We start from the raw sequence: 27,295 nt of genomic DNA on the forward strand, positions 1-27,295 counted from the left end.
TAAACAGGGGGCTAGTTCACTGTCCCTCAGACCGTTGGAGGGCCATTGGAGAGTGCAGCGCACATTCCACACATGCGCACTGTGAGCCCAGGATGAGTGGGCTGCTAAGCAGGACAGGCAGCGGCGGCAAAAACACTCGGGGGGCCGGATAAATGTCCTCGGCGGGCTGCATGTAGCCCGTGGGCCATAGTTTGAGGACGCCTGCCCCAAGGTTTCACTCCACCTTCTCCAGGCTTTGCGGTGACACTCTGGCCATGAAAGTAGCCATGCAGAGCACGGGGACTCCACGTCCAACCACCACCTGGACCGGTTTCCTTCTCACTTAGACTGACAGCAAGCACAATACAATTTATTAACTTTTCTATCCAAAACATTGTTTACTCTCTTATGTAAGGATATATATTCCCTCTAGGAACAAATTTGGACAATAATTTTGGAAAAATCACAACCCAGGGGTTACTGAGCTAAAAACAAAACAAACCCATTTACTGATGAGCATTGACATGGCAAGAACCAACCATTGCATTCTCTGACGTAGGCTCTGACCAAGACAGCTGGGGTGAGAGACATCAGTCAAAGATAGCTGGGTTTGGGTCTGGGTTTTCCTGATCCCAAATCATCCCATCCTATATGTGAAGTGCCCAAAATAGAGGGAGTGTTCACTGGGTGTTAGATGCCTTCTTTCCTACCCACTAAATCACAGCACTTTCACCGTCGTATGTCACCCCACATGGATTAAAGACAGGTCAGGTCAACACTATAGCAGCATGTTATTTGATTAAAAGGCTAAATCTTATTTATATAATTGAGTCAATGTTAATTCACCTGATGTCGAACTACAAACTTAACTAGAGGGTATTTATGAGAGTAAATATTGTTTCATTTCCTTTTTTTTTTTTTTAAATGAATGGTTCAGTTTGATTCCTGATGTTGGCAAATATGTATAACTACCACTTTGGAACTTCACAACTCTATGGCTTTAATGTGGCTAAGAAGCCTAAAGAGTAAGACCCCTGGCAGAAAAGTGGGCAGCCTGGTGCACATTACGATCATCGTGAAAGGGATACATAAATCTGAGCCTCCAACTTCTCTTCTTCATTCCATATGAAGGGCACCTTCGCTTTTGAGTCCTACTTGCTGTTCTTATTATCTGGGTCTCAAATTCACATAATTTTAAAAATGTGTCTATTAGATTTTTTTCCTCCAAACTACAAAAGTAAAGTGGGCTCTTTAAAAATAGATAGTTATATAAAAAGTCAACATTCTTCCCCTCTCCACCTAATTTTACTCTCCCTGCACTCATATAGAAACATTGCTCCCTAGTGTCAGTTTAATGTGTGAATTCTGCCATATTTTCTCAATGCATAAATTCTATAACAAATACAATCATATTCCTTTAAACAAAATCAATCTATAAAACGTGTAGCAAAAAATAGCTTTCACTTTTTACGGTATTAGAAAGCTTATAAATAATTTCTGACTCAAAATAAGTTCAGGAAAATCAACTTTTGGTTTTAGAAATATGGATAGCATACTTTCCGGGGAGTTGGGAAAGTAGCATCAATATTTGAACTAATACCCTGATATTTGTACTGTGCATTACACTGATGATACTTTGCCAAGAGATTTCAATTTTGTCTCACACCATGCAAATACCCAGGACAATATCTCTAACCACCCTAAACAGCCATAAATCCTAGGTTTTCCAAAGAGAGTACAGGTAACCAAATAAGTCTGTTCATCAATGTTCAAGTAACAGGTGAATGAAATTCTGTTTGGTGATTGATTGTAAAATGTCCCAGCTGGATAATCTAAATATATTTAAACCTTCATACTTGCCATCTTCCAGATATTATTGACTATTTTAAAATTAAAATGATTGCCTGGTATTCATGTCCCAAGCAAAATTTGCATATAATAATTATTCTCCATTGTTTAAGGCAATTGTATTTTTTTCCAAATCCTGTTCTTCCATTTCAGCCTTTTTTACAATTGTGGGAAGAATTGTGCTCAACTGTCACCTTCCTGAAGGGCAGGTCATGTTGCATTTGGCTGTGTGTTCTCTTCTTTCCGTGGGAAGGTAATGTAATTGGCTCTGATGAGTAAGTTCAGTAATATTAGTATCCTCATAAGTTTTTTTGCTAAACTCCCCAATATAATAAGCTAGGGAAAATAAGGTCTCCAATTTCCTTTGTTTTTCTTGCTCTTGCAAAATTTGCAAAGGCAAGAAAAAGAGCGAGTTAATAATTGGCCATTCTAACAGATAATTGAAAATGTGATTTTAGGACATCACAAGATTTTTGCAAAGGAAAAGAAATAGAAAACTTGCTCTTTGTGACTCACGGCTTTCTTTTTAATTGAAAGAGTAAAATCCTATTGTGATTCATCTTTTCAAGACTCCGTTCCTGCAAACGCATATATCTGGCCAAAAATAACTTAGAAGCGGTGAGCTTTCAGTCTCTTGGGGTTATGAGCCACATCTCAGAAACTCATCTGCACACGCACGTGTTGCTGGGGCCTCACGACCAGAGCCGGCCTCTGGCAGGACTCACTCGAATGCCTGGACCCATTAGTGGGGAAGCTGGAATGGTGGGGATGGGTGTCCACCCTGGGCTACTTCAGAAAGACTGGTCTCAGGGCCCCAAGGAAGCCAGCGGGGAAGCCGAAAAGGCCCTGGATGGAGGCCAGGATTGGAAAGCTGGGCAGGTTGCATCCTGTTCATCTAAGCGCCGCTGCTCTCCAAGTTCACCAAGAACAATCCAAAGGGGTGAGAACTAGACTCTCCATGTGGATGAAGCAGCTGCAAAGAATCTGAGGCCATTTTTAATCCACTTCAGGAAATTAAAAATCTTTCACAACCCCACCCACCCCAGTTCCATCAGAGCCCAGACTAAAAACAACAACTTTGGCTAAGGGCTTCCCTCACCTTCCGGGCCTTCAATGTGACCACCTAAAATGGGATTTTCTCGAGTGAAAAGACACAAGAACAGATACAATTCAGTAGACCATAACTGTAAAAAATGAAAGAACAACTTAAAAGACATATTTAGTTGCAGTAGGAACCACAGCCAGACAAGCTATTTCTGCAGATCATTAGATTTACACGGAATGATTATTTGCAAAGTTTGTTGGTTTCTACCATGATATCTGGCCAACAGGTGTATGAAAAAATGCTCAACATCACCCATCATCAGAGAAATACAAATCAAAACTACAATAAGAAATCATCTCACCACAGTTAAAGGGGATTTTATCCAAAATACAGGCAATAGGAATGCTGGTGAGGATGTGGAGAAAGGGGCCCCTGTTCACCACTGGTGGGAGTGTGAGCTAGCACAGCCATGGTGAGAACAGCGTGGAGGTTCTTCTCAACAGCAAAAATAGAGTTATCATATGATCTGGCAGTCCCACTGCTGGGTATTTATGCCCTGCCAAAAATGAAATCAGTATATGGAAGAGATCTCTGCACGCCCATGTTCATTGCAGCACTATGTACAACAGCCAAGATATGGAATCGACCCAAGTGTCCATCAACGAATGGATAAAGAAAATGTGGTGTGTGTATATATACATATATACATACACACACACACACTGGAATATTATTCAGCCATAAAAAGAATGCAATTTTGTCATTTGCAGCAATATGGATGGAACTGGAAAACGTTATGTTAAGTTAAATAAGTTCGGCACAGAAAGACAAATTTCACATGCTCTCAGTCATATGTTAGAGCTAAAAACTTTAAAAGTGAACTCATGAAGACAGAGTGGAATGGTGGTCACCAGAGGCTGGGAAGCGTGGTGGGGAGAGGGGGATAAGTGGGAATGGTTAATGGGTGCAAAAATACAGTTAGATAGAAGGAAGAAAATCTCGTATTTAGTAGCATAATAGGATGACTATAGTTAACAATAATTTATTGTATATTACATATTTTAACTAAAAGAGTGGTATCTGATTTTAAAAACAACTGTTTACAAACGCAGGAGAAAATATGTTAATGGTCCCCATCATATCATGCCATTAATTTCCAGTTAATCAGCAACAGGGTACAGACTGCTGCACACGAATATTTCATACTTACGAGAAGAGGAGCTGTGATGGCTCATTATGGTCCTGCTGATTAAATGCAGTCAACAGTGCCTACCTCATAGGATTGGCTTGATAACGAGATGTGTTAATATACACCAATTTCACTAGTGTCTGCAACATAATTAGTGATCTAAAATAAATGGTATAACAAATAATCATTATTATCACCAAATGAGTTTTTCTTTTCAGTGGAATTAAATTTTGTCTTTAATTTCGGAAATCGGAAAACCAATTCATCTTTGCTTTTCCATAATATACAATAACAAGGGCAACATGTGTAAGGCATCATACACGCACACGCACACACATGCACACACACGCAGTGCGAGCTGCCTTCCTCCAGACTCTGGGAGGGAAGGAGGCAGAGCGAGCCTTTGGAGTCACTTGATTTAATCAATCCCACGTGCAATGCTTGCCTCGGATCCGGGGCTCTTGGAGAGAGTTGATAGATGTGAATTCATTTGATCCCCGCAACGACGTATAAAGTGGGAACTTTCATTACCTGCATTTTACAGGTGAGGGAAGTAAGGCAAGGCAAGACACCCACTATTACGGGAGAGCTCTGGCCGCTCCCCTCCACCCCCTCTCAGCATTCCGGTTGGCAAAGTCCTCCTTCCAACTACTGCATGGCTCTGTGGCCAGCCAGGTGTGTCTCTGTTAAATCAAAATATCTTGAAAAATAATATACCAGAGAATGCTCTGTGTGGCTAGATCGGCACTGACCTAAATACCAAGGATTCAGAGACAGAAAACAGTCACAAACAACAACCATCAACAACTATGAGGCTTTGTTCTGGGTGTTCAATTGCTCTGTTGTAAAATGTGATGTATCAGAAAGCCCGAGGTATGGCGTGACGTTGCAGGACAGTGGCGTTCAGGATTACAACTTTAAATTCATCTGTCTTCAGGCTAATTTGTCCATGAGGGGCAATGGATTATGTGCTCGCATAACTGCCCGATTTTTGCTTCTGAACCCAAACTAGCTGGGGACATGAGGTGGCTCTCTGGGGATAGATTTCCTTCCTTGTAAAATAAGAACAAACAGAGAATGGAGGAGCACAATTCCTCATTCATTCCGAAAATAGGACATGTTTCAAGATGCTTATTAATGTTCCTCATCAAAACACTGAGAAATGCATAATGATCTAAACCCTGCTTTGGTCTGATTTAAAATCAAGCTGCATCAAAGAAGCTATCATTTTCCACGTCTCCTCTTCCGGGCCCCTACATTTATCCTCCAAGACTCTGAAATTACCAAAAACAAAAAACAAACCAAAAAAAAAAACTCTACAGCAAGTGGCATTTACTCTCCCATGAAGCTGAAAAGCATCGGGCAGCTTGGCAACAAATAACTGACCTCCACGGGAAAGAAACTCTCCAAAACAGTCGTCCCTTTGTGTTCAGAGTTCAGTCCACAGTGATCAGCTCGGACAACACCCAGAAAGTGAAGAGGGTCCCGTTCTCTCTCATTTTGTTATGAAATTTAGAAGTTAATCTGGGAGCCTGGCTGGGATTCCAGTGACCCCAAACCACTTCCCAACAGAGTGACAAAAGGCACACCCGAGCTAAACATGAGCTTATGCCTTCAGGACATATTCATCCAGTGGTACATTCCAGAGAGTGGAACATCCCTTAAAAGCTTTATATTATGATTAGATGACTCAAGTTTTAGGATTTAAATGGTATTTTCCCTTCAACAGAAACCTGTGAAAATTGAGTGACTTTTCAACAGCTACTTACCTAAAGGGAAAAAGCTTTCATTTTTTTTACGGGTGATCCCAACCAGGGAGTTCACTGATCCTTGACCATACTGTCATTATACTTGGCTGCTTTCAGATAGCTCAGCTCACCCAGGCAAGCAAATGAATTGAAAATGCCTTTATAAAAAAATACAAATTTTATTTCCAAGACAGCAAGTTTTGAGCACAAGCGAATTTTCCCACATTCGTTTAGGGATAATCAGCCTAGAGATGACACTATGAAAAGCACCTTGTGCCATGTGGGCATAATTTCAGGACACTTAATATCCCTGGGAAACAGCCCAGGCTTGTTGCTCACAATTTCGCATCAGGCCAACCTCGGAGGTCATGGACCGAAGCCCATTATTTTCTCAACCTTGTCCACTCTAAGCCATTTCATTGCATCATTTCTTTGCCATTTCCTCAAAAAACTACTGCTTATCTACCAAAAGATAATGGAGAAACTTTCCCCTTTTTTTGTAGCTATTTCATCTAGTTCTTTAAAATGTTATCATTTAAAAGCAAATATGCATGAAACTTAAACTAGAGCTAACTACTGGCCCACTTAGAACAAATAAATAAATATCTCTTCTATAATTTAGTCTTTCTAATGTTCTGCAATTTCCATGACAACTTGATCCTTTACGGGGAGGAGGAGGAAAGAAGGAAAGAAACCCAAATGTTGTTTTCATCTTACATTATAGACCCTCTCTTCTTTCAACAAATTCACAAATTCTATTTCCTAATACCATTGCTTATTTTTCTTTGATAAATAAATGCTCATTCCAGTTACCTTTTCCTGGTAGGCCTAAAGTTTTAAAATTCCAATCCTTTTCAGCATTCCCCATGAGCCTCTTGCTTTCTTTTCTCTTCCGAGTGACAAAGAGGCTCTAGGAAACGTGTTCAAGGAACGTAGATCACAGCAAGCGAAGTATTTTCCTAAAGAAAGTACTTCTGATAAAGCCATGCAAATCGACCAGTCGGTGCTGAGGAAAGGCAGGCTTGTTTTCTGTTTATTCCCTCTGTTTCTCATTTCTTTTTTTCCTTTTCATACCTTATAATATACCATTTTAATTTATCTCTTGGGTTTTTGAATATATCTCCTTATAGCAGGATTTTTTTCAGTGATCGCTCTGCAGACTACAAATACATATTTGTCTCTTCTCAGTCCACTAGGAAGTAGTATTTTTCTATTTCAAGTAGAGTGTAGAAACCTTACAACTTACAGATTCTGCCATTCCCCCCTCTTTCTGTTCGGGTTTTCATAGGCACTATGGTCCACCAGCTAGAGCTAATGGTCACTTTCAACCATCCTAAATATGTCAAGGATCTTGGCAAGAAAAAGTCATTTATTTGTCTTTTCTGTCTCTCTTCCCTCATTATGAATGTTTTAGCTTTCCTCCTTGTATTATTTCTCTCCTGTCTGAAGACGTGCCTTCAGCATTTCTTTTAGAGCCAATCTACTGGGGGAAAATTCTCTTAGTTTTACCTTGTCTGAGAATCATCATTTTTCTGGGTCTCAAATCTTGGAATGACAGTTTTGTTGTTGATTTTCAGCACTTTCAAAATGTTGCCCTACTGACATCTTGCCTCCATGGTTTCTGACGAGAAATCTTTAGTCCTTTGAGTCACAAGATCTTCTCTCTGCAGTGATCTATGTGTCCTTTTTCTCTGCTGATTTCAGGATTCATTCTTTGTCTTCAGTTTTCCCAAATTTTGTTGTAATGATCTGGGAATGGATTTCTCTGAGCTTATCCTAGTTGAGCTTCACTGAGCTTCTTAAATCTATAACTATATATCTTTCACTAAATTTGGAAATTTTATAGCCATTATTCCTTTTTTTAATTGACAAATAAAGATTATATATATTTATGGTGTACAGCATGACTCTTTGCCGTATGTATACATTGTGGAATGACTAACTCAAGCTAATTGATATATCCATTACCTCACATACATATCATGTTATTGTGGTGGGAACACTTAAAATCTACTGTCTTAGCAATTTCCAAGTCCACAGAGCATTGTTAGGATTAAGGTTTTTAAGTATGAAGTGTCCGATCTCCTTAAGTACGAAGTTTGGCAGTTTATATCTCTGACATTTCGCTTTGACATTTCTTATTTTATTTTTATTGTGAAGGTACATCCTCATTCTTTCAAACACATGGTTTGGCTTGTGATTACCTTTCAAATTTTTTTAGAGCAATTTTTGTGAAATCATGGATAAGTCAAATATTTGTGTCATTTCTGAATATGAGTTCTGTCATGGAACCAATGCAGTACAGACAGCTTGAAATATCAATGAAGTGTTTGGGAAGGATGTGGCTAATGAACACACAGTACATTGATGATTTGAGAAGTTCCATTCTGGTGATTTTAATCTTGACAATGAGCCCCATGAGCGACTTGAGACCAAGGTTGATGAGCTGAAAACTGTCGTGGAAGCAAATCTGTCTCAACCTACGCGTGAATTAACAGCAAGGTTTCATGTTACTATTGCAACAATACTGGACCATTTGAAACAATTCAGCAAGGTAAAGAAGCTGGATAGATGAGTTCTGCGTGAATTAAATGAGCAACAGAAGAGAAATCATCTCGAAGCTTGCCTTTCTTTGCTGTCACGACATAAAGGCAAACCATTTCTACAGCGTATTGTTATGTGAGATGAAAAATGGATTCTTTCTGACAATTGCAAGTGTTTGGCACAATGGCTGGATAAAGTGCTGAAACACAGTCAAAAACCAAATATTCATCAGAAAAAGCCAATGGTGTGTATTTAGTGGTCCAGTGCTGGTACTATCCTCTACTGCTTCATGAAACTTGGTCTATTGATGACAGCAGATGTCTACTGCAACCAGTTGGATGAAATGATGAGGACGCTTGAGATGAAGCCAAGAATGGGCAACAGAGACAGACCAATCCTCTTGCAAGATAATGGTCAACCACATGTTGCATGAACAACACTGCTCAAACTACAGAAGCTAGACTTGGAGACTCTGTCATGCATTGTATTCACCAGACCTTGCACCAACTGACTACCACTTCTTCCAGGCTTTGGACCACTTCTTGCAAGGAAAAATATTCAATTCTCAATAAGCTGTGGATTTCATCACCATTTTCTCCCCAGGCTTCTTCACTGCTGACATAAACAAGCTACCATTAAGATGGTAAAACTGTGTCAATAGTTCAGGCACATCCTTTGATTACTTGTGTTACTTCTTGTTTGAGATATGATAAACTAAACTTTTGATTAGAAATCGGACATTTCATATTTAATTACCTAAGTAACTATAGTTACCATGTTTCACAGTAGATCTCTTGAACTTATTCCTCCTGTCCAACTGAAATTTTGTGTCCTTTGACCAACATCTCCCCAATCTACCAGCCTCTAGTAACCACCATTCTACAATCTGCTTCTATGAGTTTGACTTTTTTACATTCTACATATAAGTGAGATCATGTGGTATTTGTCTTTCTGTTCCTGTATTATTTCACTTAGCAGAATGTCCTCCAATTCATCCATGTGGGCAGAAATGAAAGGATTTCCTTTTTTTAAGGCTGATAGGATACCATTGTGTATATATATATATGTGTATAGGAGAGGAAAGAATGAAAATCAAGGAATTTCCCCCCAATCTCTTGGTCTCCCAGGCACCCTCCCTTCCCATTCCTCAGAAAGAGGGGTCTTCTCTAGGAACTCTTTCTTTCTGCATCCGGTTTGCAGTTCAAGGATACGCACTGTCCTAGAGAGTCAAGGTCAGGATATATAGTTGAAAAAAATATGCATAATGCAAGAAACTCACTGCTGGCTGGATTGGTTGTACTTTGAGTTCTGCTTTCTTTCCACCATCTGCCTGTTCTGATTTTTTCTTCAGAGTCTTTGGATAACTGCTCCGTTCCTTCTCGCACATGTTGTCCGGAGTTTGCAGCTTCACTTGGTGGTACAGACAAGGAGCAGCATGCTTACTCCGTCTTTACCAGAGCTGGAAAGCCATCAGCAAGGCTTCAAGTCCTCTACTGTCCTTTTAAAACAAGCATGAAAGCTTAGTCAGCATCATCTTAGTCATTAGTAGAAGCACCAGGAAATATTCTAAGCACTTCATATTCAGAGACGTTGACATCAACATGTTAATGGGGAAAACCAAATCCAGTTGCTGCCATTCTCATATTTCATCTATAAACATCTCCCTTTCCCTTTCACTCATTGCCTTTAGTTGTTGGCACACATATTGGTCTCCTCTACTAGACTGTGACCTCTTCGTCTGAGACCATGTCTCATTTAATTGGGAAGCCCTGCGTCCAACACTAACCATTGTGAACTTCATGTAATCGGTGCACTCCAGTATATAATAAATAAGCAGAAATAGAGAAATCAGATAAGGGAAATATTTTCAGGTGAGGTCTATCATCAGAGGCTCATATTTAGGGAAGGTTGGAGCCACAGCAGACTCTGTTCTTGTTTATGATGATGAAAAGCTCTGTCCCTTTCAGGATCCATACACGTGCTGAGAGCTCCACCAAGCACTCTTCATGCTAGGACTGGGTGCATTTCTCTCTGGCAGCAGTTAGAGCCTGTCATTAAGTGTTTATTGGTCTGCTTGCTTTTCTCTTACCTCCCATTCTAATGGATGATTTAAGCAGGGGCTGTTGATGTTCTTTACTATTTTATTTCCAGCACTTAGGACAGTGCCAGATGCACAAAAAGAATAAGTTTAGTGTAATCTCATGATTGCCTCCAAGAGGAAATTCAGAGAACCTAGAAAACATGTGGCCTATGTAGACATCCATGAGGTTTCTTCCAATGGAGAATGCATCTTTGTAGCTTGGAAGTATCTGCTTCTTTGTTATTCAATTCCTGATTTGTTTCACGTGCTAAACAGATGTAGTTTTTGTAGTGGCAACAAAGTGGTGGACAGAGCATTTTGAGACCAAATATAATAAATAGATTTTGCTAGATGGCTGTCCCACTCACTCATCAGAAAGTAGTTTTTCTTATTAAAAAAGGAACAGATTAATTGGATTGTCTCAGAAAATAGCCAGATATCTGTCTGTGGCCCGTGGAAGAACCTCCACTCCAAGAGAGGGGATGTTTCCATACTGAACTATGACTGCGATTAATTCAGCACACTGATGCAGTCCCATTCGAATTTGACAAACAAACCTGATAAAGGCGGGTACTCCAGTGGGGGGGGGGTGAGAGAGAGAGAGAATGAATTAATGAATGAATGGGATAATTCAATGTGGCTCTTTCCTCAATGGCATGGCAAGAACTATAAAGTACAACCAATTGCCCAGTGGGAGGCTGACCATGGCCACCCCCCTACTCCTTTCAGTGCACAACTCAGTTTTAATCCTCATAAGAATGTCATGAGGTAGATATTATTACTCCACCTTTTCAGATTTGTAAACTGCAGTATAGTAAATTAAGTAACTTGCCTACGGTTAAATGACCAGTGTGTAAACGACAGAGCAGTGATCCAGCCCTGTGTCTCTCAGGATCAAAGCCCATGACCTGGGGACCACCCTGTGCTGTTTATCCCCCAAATCTCCTCTATTCATTGTTTTAAAATCTAACATGCTAGGCTCATTTCATTTCTTTTGAAGTGTCCATGTTTTCACCATATGGAGCAATGAAAACTGCACGTAATTTTTTCTGTTTTTAAGTTATGTATTTCTTCAATTTTTATTTCTAAATTGCACTTATGTGAATATTATGTGTATCTTTTAACCACTTTCAAATATCCAGAAATACTTTAGAGGCCAAAGGTTTTTCTTCTAATATTAAAAATTCTTGGCATGTATTAGTGAGCATATCATTCCAAGGTATTATCAAAATTAAATATCTTTTTCCACATTCTGGATGCTTAAACACATCACGTGAATGGTTGAATTGCTTCCCTTAACTCATTTTGTTTTAAAAAAAATGCATAAGTACTACACAGTGCATGCTTGGATTTAAAAACTCAAACAACACAAGTAAGTCTTGACTTCTTCCTCTGGCAGTATAGAAGCTTAATAACTTGAGATGTCCTTATGACAAAGGAGCTAGAAAGGCCACATAAAATATAACCTGTATTCTTTTAAGTATTTAGTTTTGCTTGGAAACCAAAAACAAAGGGGAATAAAATTCCCCCAGGCCAAAAGGTAAAAGCACGAAAATCCCTGTTGCTGCAAACACAGACGAGCAAGGAGAAGGCCTTGCATCCATGCACGATGGAAATTGGAATTCAGACCCCATCTGAGGGGTGGGACCCCCACAGAGACACACTCAGGACTCAGTGACATTCACCCTCTGGCATCCGTCAGGCCCTGGTGTAGAAAAGGGTTTTCCTGAGCATTAGTAACTGCGGGTCTCCTTCCTTACACAGGGCATAGAACTCAAATAATTACTTCCTGTGTGATCTGGGGATGCCCAAGCTAACAATTTTTTTAGTGGCCTTGCAATGCCTGGGAGAAGAGAATAAATTGTTCTTCCAACTCTTCGCTCAAAAGTCACCTTCTCAGCGACGCCTTCTCTGGTTATAGTGTTTAAGTCTGCACCCACCCCATTCCTTTTCTCCCTCGTGCTCACTGCCTTCTAGAGTACTACATAAGTTACTTAATTACTGGGTCACCTGTCTCCACCATCCAGATTGGAATTTCCAGGAGGACAAGAGCTTTATACCTGAGATGAAGCCAGTGCTCTTTAATGGTCTCCATCATTAATATCATAACTATCGTCCACATGGATTGTATAATCACAGTGAGATTTAGCGCCACGTGGTTGGATGCTTGCCTGGGGAGCCGGGTTAGGTACTGACACTTTTCTAAACTCAGTGACACTTTTTGATTTAGCTTTGGGACTGGGGGTGTGGATTTGAGACTGGTTATATTAAAGGAACTGCATGTTCATATGAGTTAAGAAATTTGGTGGAAGGGGGTCTGGGGGGGGGGGTTAAAGGAGAGAGGAAAAATGTAGCACAGGTGAGTGTGGGAATTGCAAGTCGGAGAGCTCCTGTGCCCAGCCAGGCTCAGACTGGAAGGCAAAGCTATAGGCAAAGCCAACACGTCTGAAAAGGGGGAATGCCACAGTGAGTCTACCAGTATCTGGCAAAGTCGTTCCCTCCCCCACCACCACGGAAAAGAAAATGTCGTTTATCAATTGAGTTTATTACCTGTCTTCCGACAGTTCTGCCAGAGAATGGCTGGAAAGATCTAGCGGCGCACCCCAACAGTCTAATCGATTCAGTCGTTCTGCTGGATGGAATCTCCGTCGATGAGTTTGTGATCAACGGTGGTCTGGATGTTCCAGCAACTGTAGAAAAATTAAAAATTATTTTCAACAGTCTAACATTGACTAGGCTTTATTCCTTTCTCTGCTTTTTCCCTTTCTTCTTCTTCATGTTACAAGCTCCATTATTGCTTTATTAATATTCTGGCTGCAGCTTTCCACAGGCATCTTGTAACGAAATTCTTCCCAAGGATTATCTTGTTTTACCCACGGGAAAGAGACCCCCTTTTGAATTTTATCCATTGGAAGATATTCTGAAAGAACCAAAGTAGAATGGAGACTTGTCTTACTGGTTTTCACGTTTGCTTTTTTATTATGAGCACTCCATTTATTTCAACCAACCACACATACAAAACCTTGCCTTTTACCTATTGCTTGTCATGTTTCTTATCTCCTAGTTTCTTTGAGATGCAGTGCCATTAAAAAAAAATCTCTAGTTTGTATTTTTAAATAGCTTTCAAGGAATCCTGTTACAAGGTAAATGCAAATATGTAATAACTGGGTAAACACTGGAGTCTTTCACTTGCAATTTTATTCCTTGATGGATTAATATATAAATAAATCCCCCCTGGAGGTAAATGTATCGAATTTAATCCCACAAAATAGGTGATGCATTATTCACCAAATGACTCCTTCAATACCTGTAACCAAGAGCCATTGTTTCTGTGATCCAAGACTCAGATTCTATTTTCATGTATTACTTAACATAAAATAGCTCTTTTCAATCCATACTTGATGTGTACAACATTTAATGTACATTCTGTCTGGAGACAGGGAGGCTCTGATTCATTTTCATCAAACTACATGCATACAAATGCCCAGGGCACCTTTGTGACAGTCATTCAGGCAGGGTTAGAGACAGGGTCTTTCTCAGTTTACAGAGGGAGGGGGCTGAGGACAGTGGCTCCTTTAAGAAATGAAGAAAGCGGCTAGAGAACAGCTGTGTGTAATAAGAGCTGGCCACAACAGACCGAAACATCCAGGATTTTTTTTTTCTTTATTCCAGGGTGGGAACCTGTTTTCTACTCAGAGTTCAGCAGATATTCACTGTGGTAGGCAGACTTAGGGACTCCCAAAAGTGTGCACAGCCTGATCTACGGAACCTGCAGCTACGTTATGTTACAAGGCGAAAGGAATGTTGCAGATATGATTAAATTAAGGACCCAAATACAGGGAGAATGCTCTGGATGGTTCGGGCGGCCACATGTAATCACAAGAGTCTTTGTAAGAGGAAAGCAGAAGGGAAACTTAGCTACAAAAAGGAGTGTCGTGGCAATGCTGTGTAAGAACAATTCAACCTGCCATGGCTAGTGTTGAGGTGGCGGGAGGGGCCGCAAGCCAAGGGGTGCAGGCTGCCTCTACAAGGACCACAGCCCTAGTGACATCCTGACGTTAGCCCACAAAGCTGAGTCTGCACTTCTGACCTCCAGAACTGTAAGAGCGTAAATTTCTCTTCTTTTAAGCCACTTAGTTTGTGGCAGTTTTCTACAGCAACAGTCAAAGTGACATTCAGGAGTTGGGCTAGTCGGCTCTCAGGAGAGGGGGACAGGAGTCAGATAGCCTGGATCTGGACTTATCTCAGCATTTATCAGCTTTCAGCGGCAGACAAGCTTCCTACACCACTCTGCTCAAGGGGAAAAGAGGGGTGGATACCTGCCAGGTTTGGGGTTCCTCAGAAGCAGACCCCAGAGCGGGGATTCAAATGCAAGACTGTTTGGCAGGTAGAGAGGAAGAAAGGGCATGCATGGAGAGGGGCAGGAAGAAACACAAGGAAGGAAAGAGCAAGTGCGGGTGTGTTACGGAGTCCCCCAGCCCCAGGGCGACTGACGCTAAATGCCTTGGGGGCACTCCAGTGTGAGGTGCCACTGCTCACTCAGAATGGCGCCTTCCCCCCAGGGCTCTGCCACCCTCTTCCCAACCTGCCCCCCCAGGAGTGAGGAAGCTGACGTCTTTCCATGCGGATCCCTCAAAATCACGGGTTCATGGCTGCTCCCTCCCCAGTGCCTCCTGCCCAGGGTTGGCCACAGCGACCTTGAGCATTTCCGGTTCCAAAAAATGACAGGCTGAGAGAGAGGCAGATGCTGGCCATTGCATGTGCAACGGGGGAAGGACTGAGGATGGGTCGCTTGCCACAGCCCCTCCTTGTGAGGTAGCGGTGGGCTGATCCCACGCACACAGCGAGCGCCCATGCAGGTTGGTTACCATAACCACCAGGTGGCTTTCCTCTGTGTTCCCAAAGCGTCCCATGTGTCACATACAGCAGCCCGGACCGCAATGACCTGTCTACTTGCATGTCGCCCTAAATAGACTATAAGCTGCTTCAGGGCAGGGGCTGGGACTTCTCCATTCGTGGTCAGATGCGACAATGGCATGGGGTGAGAGCTTCCTAAATGTCCCTTGAGTGGCTGTTGAATGAATACTAAGCGAACGCCCATGAGCCCTCTGTAGCAGGGGGAAGGGCATTAAAGGCTGAGGCAGGGACAAACGCGGAGCCCACCTGACCTGGCAACTCCACTCCTAGGCGGGCACCCAAAAGAACGGAAAACAACCCAAACAGATAGCACAGCGGCACCACTCACAGTAGCCAAAAGCTGGAGACAGCCGAGATCTCCCTCAGCAGACGGACAGACAGACACACTGGTTCCATCCACACAACGGAATACTATTCAGGCATACAAGAAACGAAGTGCTGATGCATGCTACAGCCTAGAAAACGTCACTCTGAAAGAAGCAAGACACAAAAGACCACGTCTGGCATGATTCCACGGATAGGACATGTCCAGAATAGGCAAATCCATGGAGACTAGTAGTTACCAGGGGCTGGGGAGGGGAAAGGGCAGCGATGGGTCAGTGGGCACAGGGCTCCGACTGGGATGATGAGAATTTTCTGGAACTACGTAGCGGTGCTGGTTGCACAGCCTTGTGAATGTGCTCAATGCCACTGAGCTGCACACTTTAGCGTGGTTAAAACATTAGGTTTTAAGTTTATGTGTATTTTACCCTATTTAAAAAAAAGAAAAGAAAAATAACTCCCTTGATGCCAAGGAATGAGATTTCTCTGTGAGCAGAGAGCCAGCCTTTCCCCGAGTTTCTGGAAACAGAATGTGCAGTGAAAATCTCTAGTTTAAAAATAAAGCAAATCAGGTTTGAATCCTCGCTCTACTCCTCACTAGTGAAGTGAGCCTGGACGAGTTAATGTCCCTGTGGTTGTGTCTCCTCCCCTGTGCAGGGCGTTCCAGGGTGTTCTGAGACATGAGGGACAGAGCAGATGACAGCCCCAGCATGTCACAAGCCCTTCAGTGCGCTGGGTCCCCTCCTGGCTGGAGGGGATGGGGGGCTCACTCTACTCAGCGGCGCACCCAGCTCTTCTTCCAGGCCAGCAGACGCCTGCCTACGAGCCCACTTCTGCAGATCGTGTCTAAAATCCGCTGCAGTGTTTTCCGCCTCGGCTTTCCAGGTAAAGGACCTACACTGTTACATGTGACCTTCACTTGGAATAAAAAAAAGCCCAGTGCGTACCCGCAGGACAACGCATGTAGCAGTAATCGCAATTTAAGTAATCACCTTCGGGCAGTATTTTCGGATCATGCAAGGGACTAACTGTGAGAACTCAGCCTCTGTTGAACTCGTATGATTGTTTTTACAATTCCTGTCTCGTAAAAAACTCGAAAGCAAGAACCTAAAAGGGTGCTGAAGCAAGAATCGCGTATGCTTTGCCGTCTTCCACAACTGTCACCCCTCCAATGTGCTCTGGCTGAGCTGCTCGTCTTCACAAAGGGCGAGCTGCATTCAGACTCCGTGTTCCCCCTGTAAGCCGGCTGACAAAACAAACGGATTAAGACCCCCAAACTTCACGGTGGCTTCATGAACCTTCCCACGTCTTGGTGGATGACTATAAAATGCAGATCTTTGCAGCAGTCAGGTGGTCAAGCAACAGATTTCTCCCCAGCGCGCCCCCCCTGCAGCCCCGCAGCCCACCCGCTTCCCAGCACGCAGAGCATTTGCAGAGCAGCCTTCGCCTGCCCCTTTAAAATGCGTGCTAGCCGCTGAAAGATGCCTGCTTTGTTTTAAAATATTTTTTGCTAATAGCTCACAGAGGTGAGGCCTCAGCTCTCATGCACCAGCTCTCATTAAATTGAGGCCATCAAAGGCTTTCCCGGCCACTGTCAATTTGCCAGGCGTAATGGGAACAAGCGAATTCCCATTAAATTTAAGATGCATTTTGGGCAAATATCACAAGGGTTCAAGATCCATTTACAAGTTGTTGTTCTCAACTTAGGGCCATGTTGCTCCCCGGGGGAACCTTGGGCAATGTCTGGAAATATTTCTGGGTGTCACGACTGGGGAGAAAGGGTCGCCATGGGAATCTGGTGGGGAGAGGCCACAGAAGCTGCGGGACGTCGCACAGTGGACAGGACGGCTCCAGGCCACCCCACACCCCTGCAACACAGAACCACGTGTCTCAAGAGCAATTACGCTGAAGGTGAGAAACCCCAACTTCAAGGAGCACCCCAGTAATTTAAAGACTTATCTCACTGCTCCCCAAATGCCTCCCATAACTCATGGGGATTTTTTACATCTATTCATTCTTTGTGTATTTATTCATTCATTAATCTGTTTCCGTCCCAAATCTGAGTGGGACACCCACCACAGGTTGCTATAGAGCGTCTTCCTTTTTTCCTCCTCAGGACGGTTGCTAGGATAGAAGGAATGAGAGGAGAGAAAAATCTGCTTCTTTTCTCCCAGGTAATCGATGGTGCAGTCAGGCAGAGTTACCGCAATACAGTTTGGGTGCTTTCTTTATTTTATTTTTTTTTTTTGAGCTAAATCAGATTTATGCAATAAAATATCTCAGCAGGGTTTTTGTTTTATTTGGGCCATTCTTCAATTTTAGGAGAATATATCTCAGCACTGCAGCACCTGAGCAAAAGAGAACAAAAGTGAAGTTCTCATTAGGCAAGGCAGCTGCTCCTGGTGCTATGAGCTAAGCCCTCACAGGGCACGCCTGGGGCATGCTTCAGAGTCCCTGGGGGAGCCCGTGACAATGCGGAGTCCTGGTCTCACCCTTGAGATGCCAAATCAGTGGTTCTAGGATGGGTCTCAGTGTTGACATCTTTTTTTTTTTTTTTTTTTTTGAGACAGACTCTCACTCTGTTGCCCAGGCTAGAGTGAGTGCCATGGCGTCAGCCTAGCTCACAGCAACCTCAAACTCCTGGGCTCAAGGGATCCTCCTGCCTCAGCCTCCAGAGTAGCTGGGACTACAGGCATGCACCACCATGCCCAGCTAATTTTTTCTATATATTTTAGTTGCTCCAATTAATTTCTTTCTATTTATAGTACAGACGGGGTCTCACTCTTGCTCAGGCTGGTTTCGAACTTCTGACCTCGAGCAATCCACCCGCCTCGGCCTCCCAGAGTGCTAGGATTACAGGCATGAGCCACTGCACACGGCCATCGTTGATGTCTTGAACAAGTGCCGGGGTAAGGAGCACACACTCTGCTCTGCTGAAGACCCACAGCCTCACCCCACATCTGCTGAAGAGACTCATAGGTCATCACAAGTTGTCTGCAGAAGCTCCTCTCAGCCCCAGCCAACTTCTCTCCATATGTCCTTTGGGCTCTGAATTGCATCTTCCTGATTTTTTCTTGAGTGCTGTGTGGAATGAAATAGAAATTGTGGGGTGGAACATGGTCAAGGACAGATTTGAAATGAGACACACAAAGCACATGACACAAAGAACAAAGACCCTTTGAGCATATTTGTCGCATAGACAAAATTCTAGAATGTGACAATTGCAGGTTCACCCATTCCAGAAGGCATGGCACGGTGCCAGGAGACATAAACATCAGACACACAGCAAACCCTCTTAAAGACTCTACCAGGCATGCCGAGGGGCTCAGAGAAGTACAGAACTCTGTTCTCTCTGTCTTCAAGGACCTCATCGTCAGCTTGGGGTCCTGGTCTAGAATGGGTCTGGGCACAAAGGTATAAGCTGAAGAACCAGAAAGGTTACAGTCCACACCTTGAAAACAGAAGGACACGTTTTAAGCTTTAGTACCATTGTGTGAAATAGACACTCACTCCTGAAAAATAGCCTGCAAGACATTTTGAGGTGCTTGTTTTTCTGTAGGCGCGTAGATCCATTGTGTCTGCAGTGTCGCCTTTCACATCAGTGGCTAAAGCGATGACAGAACTGTCCACAGAAGACCAACTTAGAGTGAATAACACTTGGACAGGGTTTGTTCGTGGTAGCAAACATCAGCAACACATCTGACCTCTCTCTGAGCTCCAAACTTGCAGGATTTATTATTTCTACTCCCTGAACTTGTCCAGGGGAAGACCAACCTATTAGAACATCTGCGTAAACAGGAGTTTTGCTGGGTGATGGAACATTCCGTACTTCTCAGGTCCACATTTACTAGTCTGTCCTCACAAAGACAACATGAAGATCAACTAATCTAATGTCCACAGAGCACGGAGGAGCTGAGAATGCACCATAGACAGATTGGGAACAGAACTCTGTCATACTCCCTTGGTCAACCCAGTTGTGCCATTCACAGTTCCACCGGTTGGCTCTGAAAGCCTTGACAATGCCTACATTCCTCCATCAGAGCATTTGTCAGTGGAGTATCTGCCATTTATCCACTGCCCTTCCTAAATGAGAGATGCAAACACCCACGGTTTCTTCAAGGAAGGTTAAACACCTAACCTTTGTGTGTACTAAATAATTATTTTGGCTCTGAACTTCCATGGGAGCCAGCAAGGCCTCTCTGTCTCTGGCCCACCACAGGAATGGTTTTCAAACCTGGTGTGTAACCCCAGATGTCCTTTGTGACAGTTTGACAAGCTAAAGGTCACAGGGGGATTGGGCCATGGAAAAAATGGCTGAAAACACAACCTACCCATTTCCTCAGCAAGGACACTGGGGTAAGATGAGACCATGAGGACACTGCAGGGGGAGTAGGTCACACCAGCCTTCCACCACCACCACCACCACCCTGCACCTGGCCCGGACCTCACTCCTCTGTCAAGTGAGAAACAGCCAATGGGTCAAGTTCTCTTACCTTTTTGCTCTCCTTAGATGGCTACCTCAGGGCCTTAACTTTAGTCAGGTCAAGACAAAAAATAGTCTGGATGAGAGAAAGGAATATTCACTCAGTGTAATGGGAATAGGATCTAGTGTCAGACAGTAAATGAAATGAAAGCAAAATGAATGGTATAAATGGAGATATTTGCAAACTATTCCCATGAGGAGACACCTCCGTGCTTAATATAAATGACATATTTCTCTAAATCATTTGCCTCCTGGGAGCCCTGTGACAAGATTCCTAGAGGTTAAACATGTGCTCAAGTGCATAAGGCCAGTCTATATGGGGACATGTGGAGGGGACTCACCCAGACCCTCCTAACTCCAGGCCCCATGTCCTTTCCACAAGCCAAATAGGGAGAAATGTAAAAATCACACTTCTTTGAATTGACATAAGTATCGGAAACTGCAGGGGTGCAACAGGGGACAGGGCTGCTAGGAGATCAGCTACTTCTCCCCATGAAACCAGGTCCCTTAGATAGTGGTTGCCACAGAGGATAAGAAAATTGATAGGAAATATAGAGAATAAAAGAATACACAGAGACTAAGGTATAGTTTTATAGATTTATATAGATAAATCAGATAAAGCAGGGGTACTCAGGAGTCTGAACCACATCTCCATGAGTAGTCCAGCATTATGGTCAGATGTACATAGGTTTTTATAATCACAGCTATCAATTACCAGTTGCCAGGGTAACACATTTACATATCAGATAATTTTGGTTGCTATGGGTAATAGGTAGTGGGTTAGGGTCAAAAGTCCTTTCAAGGGGCTTCTAACAATTTCTAATCTATCTAGATCAGGGGTCCTCAAACTTTTTAAACAGGGGCCAGTTCACTGTCCCTCAGACCGTTGGAGAGTGTGCACTGTGGGCCCAGGACAAGTTGACTGCTAAGCAGGACAGGCAGCAGCAGCAAAAACACCCAGCGGGCCAGATAAATGTCCTAGGCAGGCGACATGTGGCCCGCGGGCCGTAGTTTGAGGATGCCTGATCTAGATTAACAAACACAAGGTCTTTCAAAGACTAACTTCACAGTTCTAAGAGATAGTTATCAATTAACAGAGGAATAACAAAGAGGTATAGTGGCTCTGTATTTCTTTGATCTAGTTATTGTGGACTTAAGGCAGACAGGAGAGAGCAGGAAGCCGATCTCTACAAAACAAATTGTTCATAACCACAGGGGCATATCTCTTGCCTAGGGCACTCATTGTCTCTGGCTCCCATCCTGTGAGCCAGATATTTACTTGTCTTGTCTTTCAAAAACAGGAAAACTTCACAGATTCTGAAATAATCGGGAAGCCTCTTGGAAAACATCCCTACTGGAGCTTTGAGAGCCCTCCCAAGGAAAGGCAGCCCTTAATAAGCAAACTAATGAGTTCACATATTCCTTCAGGGCAAAACCCTGCAAACTCCTGTTTCTGTCTTTAATATAGCCATATTGGGCGATACATTAAAATAATGATCTTACGAGTCACATTTCATTAATTCCTCAATCATCTTTCCCCAACAGGAAACCAAGTGGGCACACATCGAACTTTAAATGGGACAGAAGTGAATGATTTCTATCTTCTCCTTCTACGAATTAAGGCAGATACCCAGCCTGGGTTTAGAAAGATAGCTTAGCCATTAGATGTCACCTGAAATTCAAAAAAAATTTAAGTGGTTTTTAACTAGCTCTTGATACAGTTGAATTTTAGTTATAATTTGGTCACAAACTAACTTTATTGTCTTGGGAAAGGTGCACAAAAAACTGCAGATCTCCACTTACTATCTCCAAAACAAGGCTGTCACACTTCTCCACTCTAGGATATCTTGAAGGTTTCAATGTCTCTACTTCTAGCCTCACTGGGCATTGTCTTTTGCAAATGCTTAATGATCTTGGCCATCTCCCCGATACTGACAAAGCAAGTACATTTGTAAGACAATATGGGAGTTCCAAAAAATGAGACACAGTGGTCATTAGTACCACTACTATATAACTGTAGTTTGCAAAACAGAACCACATAGGACGAATTTTCTGAAGAATATAGTTATATAGGAAGGAAAGAAAGAAAGGAAAGAAACAAAAAAGGAAGAAAGAGGAAGGAAGGAGGGAAGGAAGGAAGGAAGGAAAGGAGAAAGGAATACAGAATATACAAATATAGAATATAGAATTATACAAATGTATCAATTGGCACACAATAAAAACCCAATAGTACCTTTCATGTAATTTTCTAAGCATGCAACTTCTACTAAATAAAAATGATTTTTACATATAATAGTTCTTCAACAAAAGCATTGTCAAATCTATTTTTTATTTATTATTTGAATTAAAGCCACATCATTTGTAAGTGTTGATGGTTATGAAAATGTACTGAGTAACTCAAATATGCATCACAGTCCTTATAGAAGCACTTGGTTGTCAAAAGAAAAAAAATTAAATACAATTCCTCCTACTGTCAAAATAAACCATTACTTTAAAAAGTTTCAATATTTGTGGCTGCCTTTGATTTATATTACTGATGCTATTCAATAAATTAATAAATACATTTGTGATTAATTATTCATCATGGTATATAATGATATATAGTTGACTGTCAAACAACATCAGTCTGAACTGTGTGGCTGCACGTATATGCGGATTTTCTTCCATCTCTCCCACCCTGGAGACAGCAAGATCAACACCTCCTCTGCCTCTTCCTCCTAGCCTGCGCAACATGAAGATGATGAGGATGAAGACTTTTATGATGACCCACTTCCACTTAATGAGTAGTACATATGTTTTTGCTTCCTCATGATTTTCTTAATAACGTTTTCTTTTCTCCAGCTTACTTTATTCTAAAAATACTGTGTAAAAATACATGTAACATACAAAATATATGTTAATTGACTGTTTATGTTATTGGTAAGGCTTCCTGTCAACAGAAGGCTATCAGTAGTTAAGCTTTTGGGGAGTCAAAATTTCCATATGGATTTTCAACTGCATTGGGGGCGTCTGCCCCTAACCTCTATGTTGTTCAAGAGCCAACTGTATACTTATATTTACTTATATTTTTTTATTATTTTTTAATTGACATGTTGTATTTGTACATATTTGTGGAATATAATTTGATGTTTTGATACATATATATGTTGTACAATGATAAAATCAGAGTATTTATTGTGACCATCATCTCATGCATTTATTATCTCTTGGTGGTGAGGACATTCAAAAGCCTCTCATCAAGCTTTTTCATAATGTACCATGTCTTGCTGTTAACCATCCTCACCATACTATACAATAGAACAACAGAACTTATTCCTCCTTATCTGTGTATATAACTCTGTATCCAGTGGCCAATCTCTCCCCACCCTCTTCTCCCACCAAAATTTATCTTTATAACCACCTGTCAACAAAGTATGAAAAACATAAATCACCTTGGTTCATTTGAATAAGCCCAATTCCTATGGCAGTTTTGTTTGATAATGTTAAAGTCTCACTCGCTCCGGAAATTATTTAAGATGGCTTGCTAAGGTAATTGTATTTAGAGGCAAAGCATGTCCACTTCAGGAGTCTTCAAAAGAGTTCCAAAGACACTGTCATATTCCCAACTGTAAAAAAGAAAAAAAATGCCTGTGTCTAATTAAGAAACTCTGAGACCACGCAGCATTGTCTTCATGCACGCAAACCCAACTAACTCCCCGGGACGGGTGTCTCGGGACTAACCCCGCATTCCCATCTCCTGCCTCTGTCTCCCTTTTAGCATTAACAGGCATGGTGCTGGCCTTCAGGTACTTACGCTCTAACTGAGGAGATAAAACTTGCACACATGAAATCATCAGAGCATAATATTAAGTGACAGATGTCACATGACTCTGAGTACAAAGCTTTGCAGAGAAAAGAGAGGGCAATGCATGCTTAACTAGATGAAGAAAGAAGGAAGGGTTCCTTCAAAGAAGATGATACAAGCCAACCAAAAGTTAGGGCTTAATAACCAACAGTCACATGTGTCAGGCTTCCAAAACAACCACCTGGGAAGTCTGTTGATTCATGGTGGCATCCTGTCCCTGACTAGAGGATCTTACTGTGGATTCCTCAAATTGTTGATGTACTGATTAGTGCAGAATCTCCTGGCACTGAAAAGGACGCTGATTTGTCTCTAAATCATGAAGCCTTGCTGATTTGTTTCTGAATCATGAATGTTGTCTTGCACTTAAACATTTTATCCTGTATGTTGTCATCCGTACATTTTATCTTGTATGTTGTCATCCGTAGCCAATGATTGCAGCCTCCACGTTGCACCCTCCAAAGCAAAAGGACAACTTCGGCATGAGGGATCCTCCTCCCTTCTGAATTTTCCCATAAAACTTGTAATAGTCTTGGAATATACCCACCTTTGTTGGTGTGTCTTCCTTGGTCAAGCTTCACATTTGGCTTTCAATAAACCTTTCTCAAATGATTTCTGCCTCAACCGCCTTAATTTGGGTGCACAGACTCAAGAATAAATGTGGCTTGCAAAAACAACAGTGAGGTGCCTAAAGGCGAGGCTGAATCTGGGAATGGTGGGGACCGAGACTGGGGGAGTTGGTGGAGGTGTGGGCAAGTCAGGTTGGGCCTTCATATGAAAGCAGGTCCAGAGAGATAGGCCATGCTTGTGGGTGGCTCATCACAAACAGCAGTTAGTGTGGTTGAACTTCACATCTGCTGTGGTCATAACTTTTTTCTTCCTCACAACTTTTCTCCCCTCATCCTCATGCCACAGACTCATCTGCAAACCTTCATGACCCAGGCTCAGTCAGACATATCCCGTGACACTCACCTACAAACCAGTGCTTTAATACCTACCATTAGCTCAACTCCGCTCCCCTTTAATAGGGAGAGAAGTTGTTCTAGAGTTGAGAGTGAGTAGATATTGCCTAAAGTTGATAAATGAAGATATAGAAGTGTACTATATCATTAAAATTACAAAGGCAGTCATTGGAAAAACTAATACACAGTCTTAAATGTCTGTATAATCAGAAAAAGCACACATATACCATACAGAACCCAGCAAAAGTTGGAAAGTAAAGAAAATACTACAAACAGAAACTCTAACATGAAATAAAGTGATAGAATTAAGGCCAAATGAACCTGCTTAGCAATAAATGCAAATGGGATAAACTCACTTTCTAAAAGGAAAGGACTTCCAACTTGGATCAAAATTAAAAGCAAAATATATGTTGAATGTAAGAATGCAACAAAAACAAAAGGATACAAAAATATATATCAGAAAAATATGAAGAAAAAAGAGAATATGGATCTGGATATTAATATCTCACAAATTTAAAGTAATGCAAAAGACAATAAACCAAAGGTAGAGCAAAGTGAAATAGTGAAGGGCACAATATACTCCAACAATCCAACACAAATTATCTGGTGCTTAGCGCAGCATTGACATGCCCAAACCCAAAGCTGCAGAGAATATAAGGAAAACACCAATGAAAATGAAGTTTTCATATGAGAGTTTAATCCCTGTGTGTCCAGGAGAGACTAAACACAGGTATATTATCTCAAGTGCCATGGATGTGGCTGTAGTATCTTAAACTGTTCTTTTAGCAGTACAGTAAAGTGAGCATTTTCTTTCACCTGCAACCAATGAACTCTCATCACATTCTAGAATACTTTCTTAGCCATTACTATATTCTATTCCACCTATAGTTCCCAAAGGATTGAAAATTAGAAAGAATTATATTAGAAAATTAGAGAAGTGCTGTTGTTGTGTGCACATGGCTGGATGTGAATGTATACATATATTTGTTTCTAATATGGAAGTCAGCATGGAATGATCTTAAAAGTGTCTTCATAACTTAAATTTTCACATGGCATCTTTTTGCATTCAGTATGAGTAAAGCGTGGAAGGCAAAGTCCCGTTCTGCTGCATTTAGGCACAATGGTGTTGTGCTTGAAAAAGGAGCAAGGTGGGTCTGGCACTTTCAGGCAGCTGAGTTCCTGTTCTAGAAGCTATGCACACTCAGAAAGAGTTCAGTCTTGGTCCATACATCGGACTGGATACCCCAGATTTCTTTTCTACATAAATTCCTCTTACATCTCTCACAGTTCTTAAAATTAAACATTTAAATTTCTCACTGAAGGTTTTAAGAGTGCTTCAAATTCCCCTCTTTTTTTTTTTTTTCTACCTTTTCTGGTGGTTTGTTCGCTTGTGTTTGGCGTAAAGGGAGGGTTGAAGCAGACACGGCATGAGTAGGAATCTGACCAGGCTAGTCTGAACCCTACGAAGGGATTTTCTTTACACTCTCTGTGTTTTATATTCCTTTAGTAATTCTGATATGAATACTCTACTCTCCTAGTAAAAATACTTATATAATGCTTTAGCGTTGACGTGATCTTTGTGGGCATACTCGCATTTGTTTTATCAAAACAATCTAATTAGAAATGTATTAAGGAATTAAATTATAAGGACATTAAATTAAGAAATAATTAGAAGGAAATTATTATATCCAGATAGAGGAGGAACAGAGGCATAAAGATGTTATGATGGGGTCTATTAGGAAGGGGGTCTGTGAAAGTAATTTCCCCCACTAATGGCTTAGACACCAAATATAGCTCCCTTATAAAGCACATTATAATGTTGCAAATAGGAAGAAAGAGGCGCTAATGTTTTCCGTAGGCCAACCTCCAAAGATCACCACGTGATGACTTCAGACACCTTTCCAGCTTGTCACGTAGTTCCCCCTTTATGTAGTTGCTTTCCAGGAAACCAAATGTTTTCCCCGTATGTCCTTGATATTATTAATGCTCCAGCCCAGACTGACCGATCCTATCAGAATTTCAAACCCACCCCAATGTTTCCTCTTGAATGCAACTCTTCACCCAGCGCTTTTAAATGTGTGAGATGCTCTTCCTCTTCTCAACCCACTTATAGCTTTTACCTGTCATGGGAAATCGCCTTACATTATGGCCATTTGGGAAGTCATCCTCCCCGCCACGCTGGATCTGAAGGTCAAGAACAGTTTCACAGGTATCTATAATACGCAGTACTCCACAGACACTGACCACATTGAAGCCCACAAAATTGGAATAAACGGAGCTTTTTGTCTTCAACATAGTCTCTTAAAATACAAGAAAACATAATGAAAAAGCCACAGAT

This window comes from Microcebus murinus, chromosome X, assembly GCF_040939455.1.
Source record: "Microcebus murinus isolate Inina chromosome X, M.murinus_Inina_mat1.0, whole genome shotgun sequence".
Taxonomy (NCBI): Eukaryota; Metazoa; Chordata; class Mammalia; order Primates; family Cheirogaleidae; genus Microcebus; species Microcebus murinus.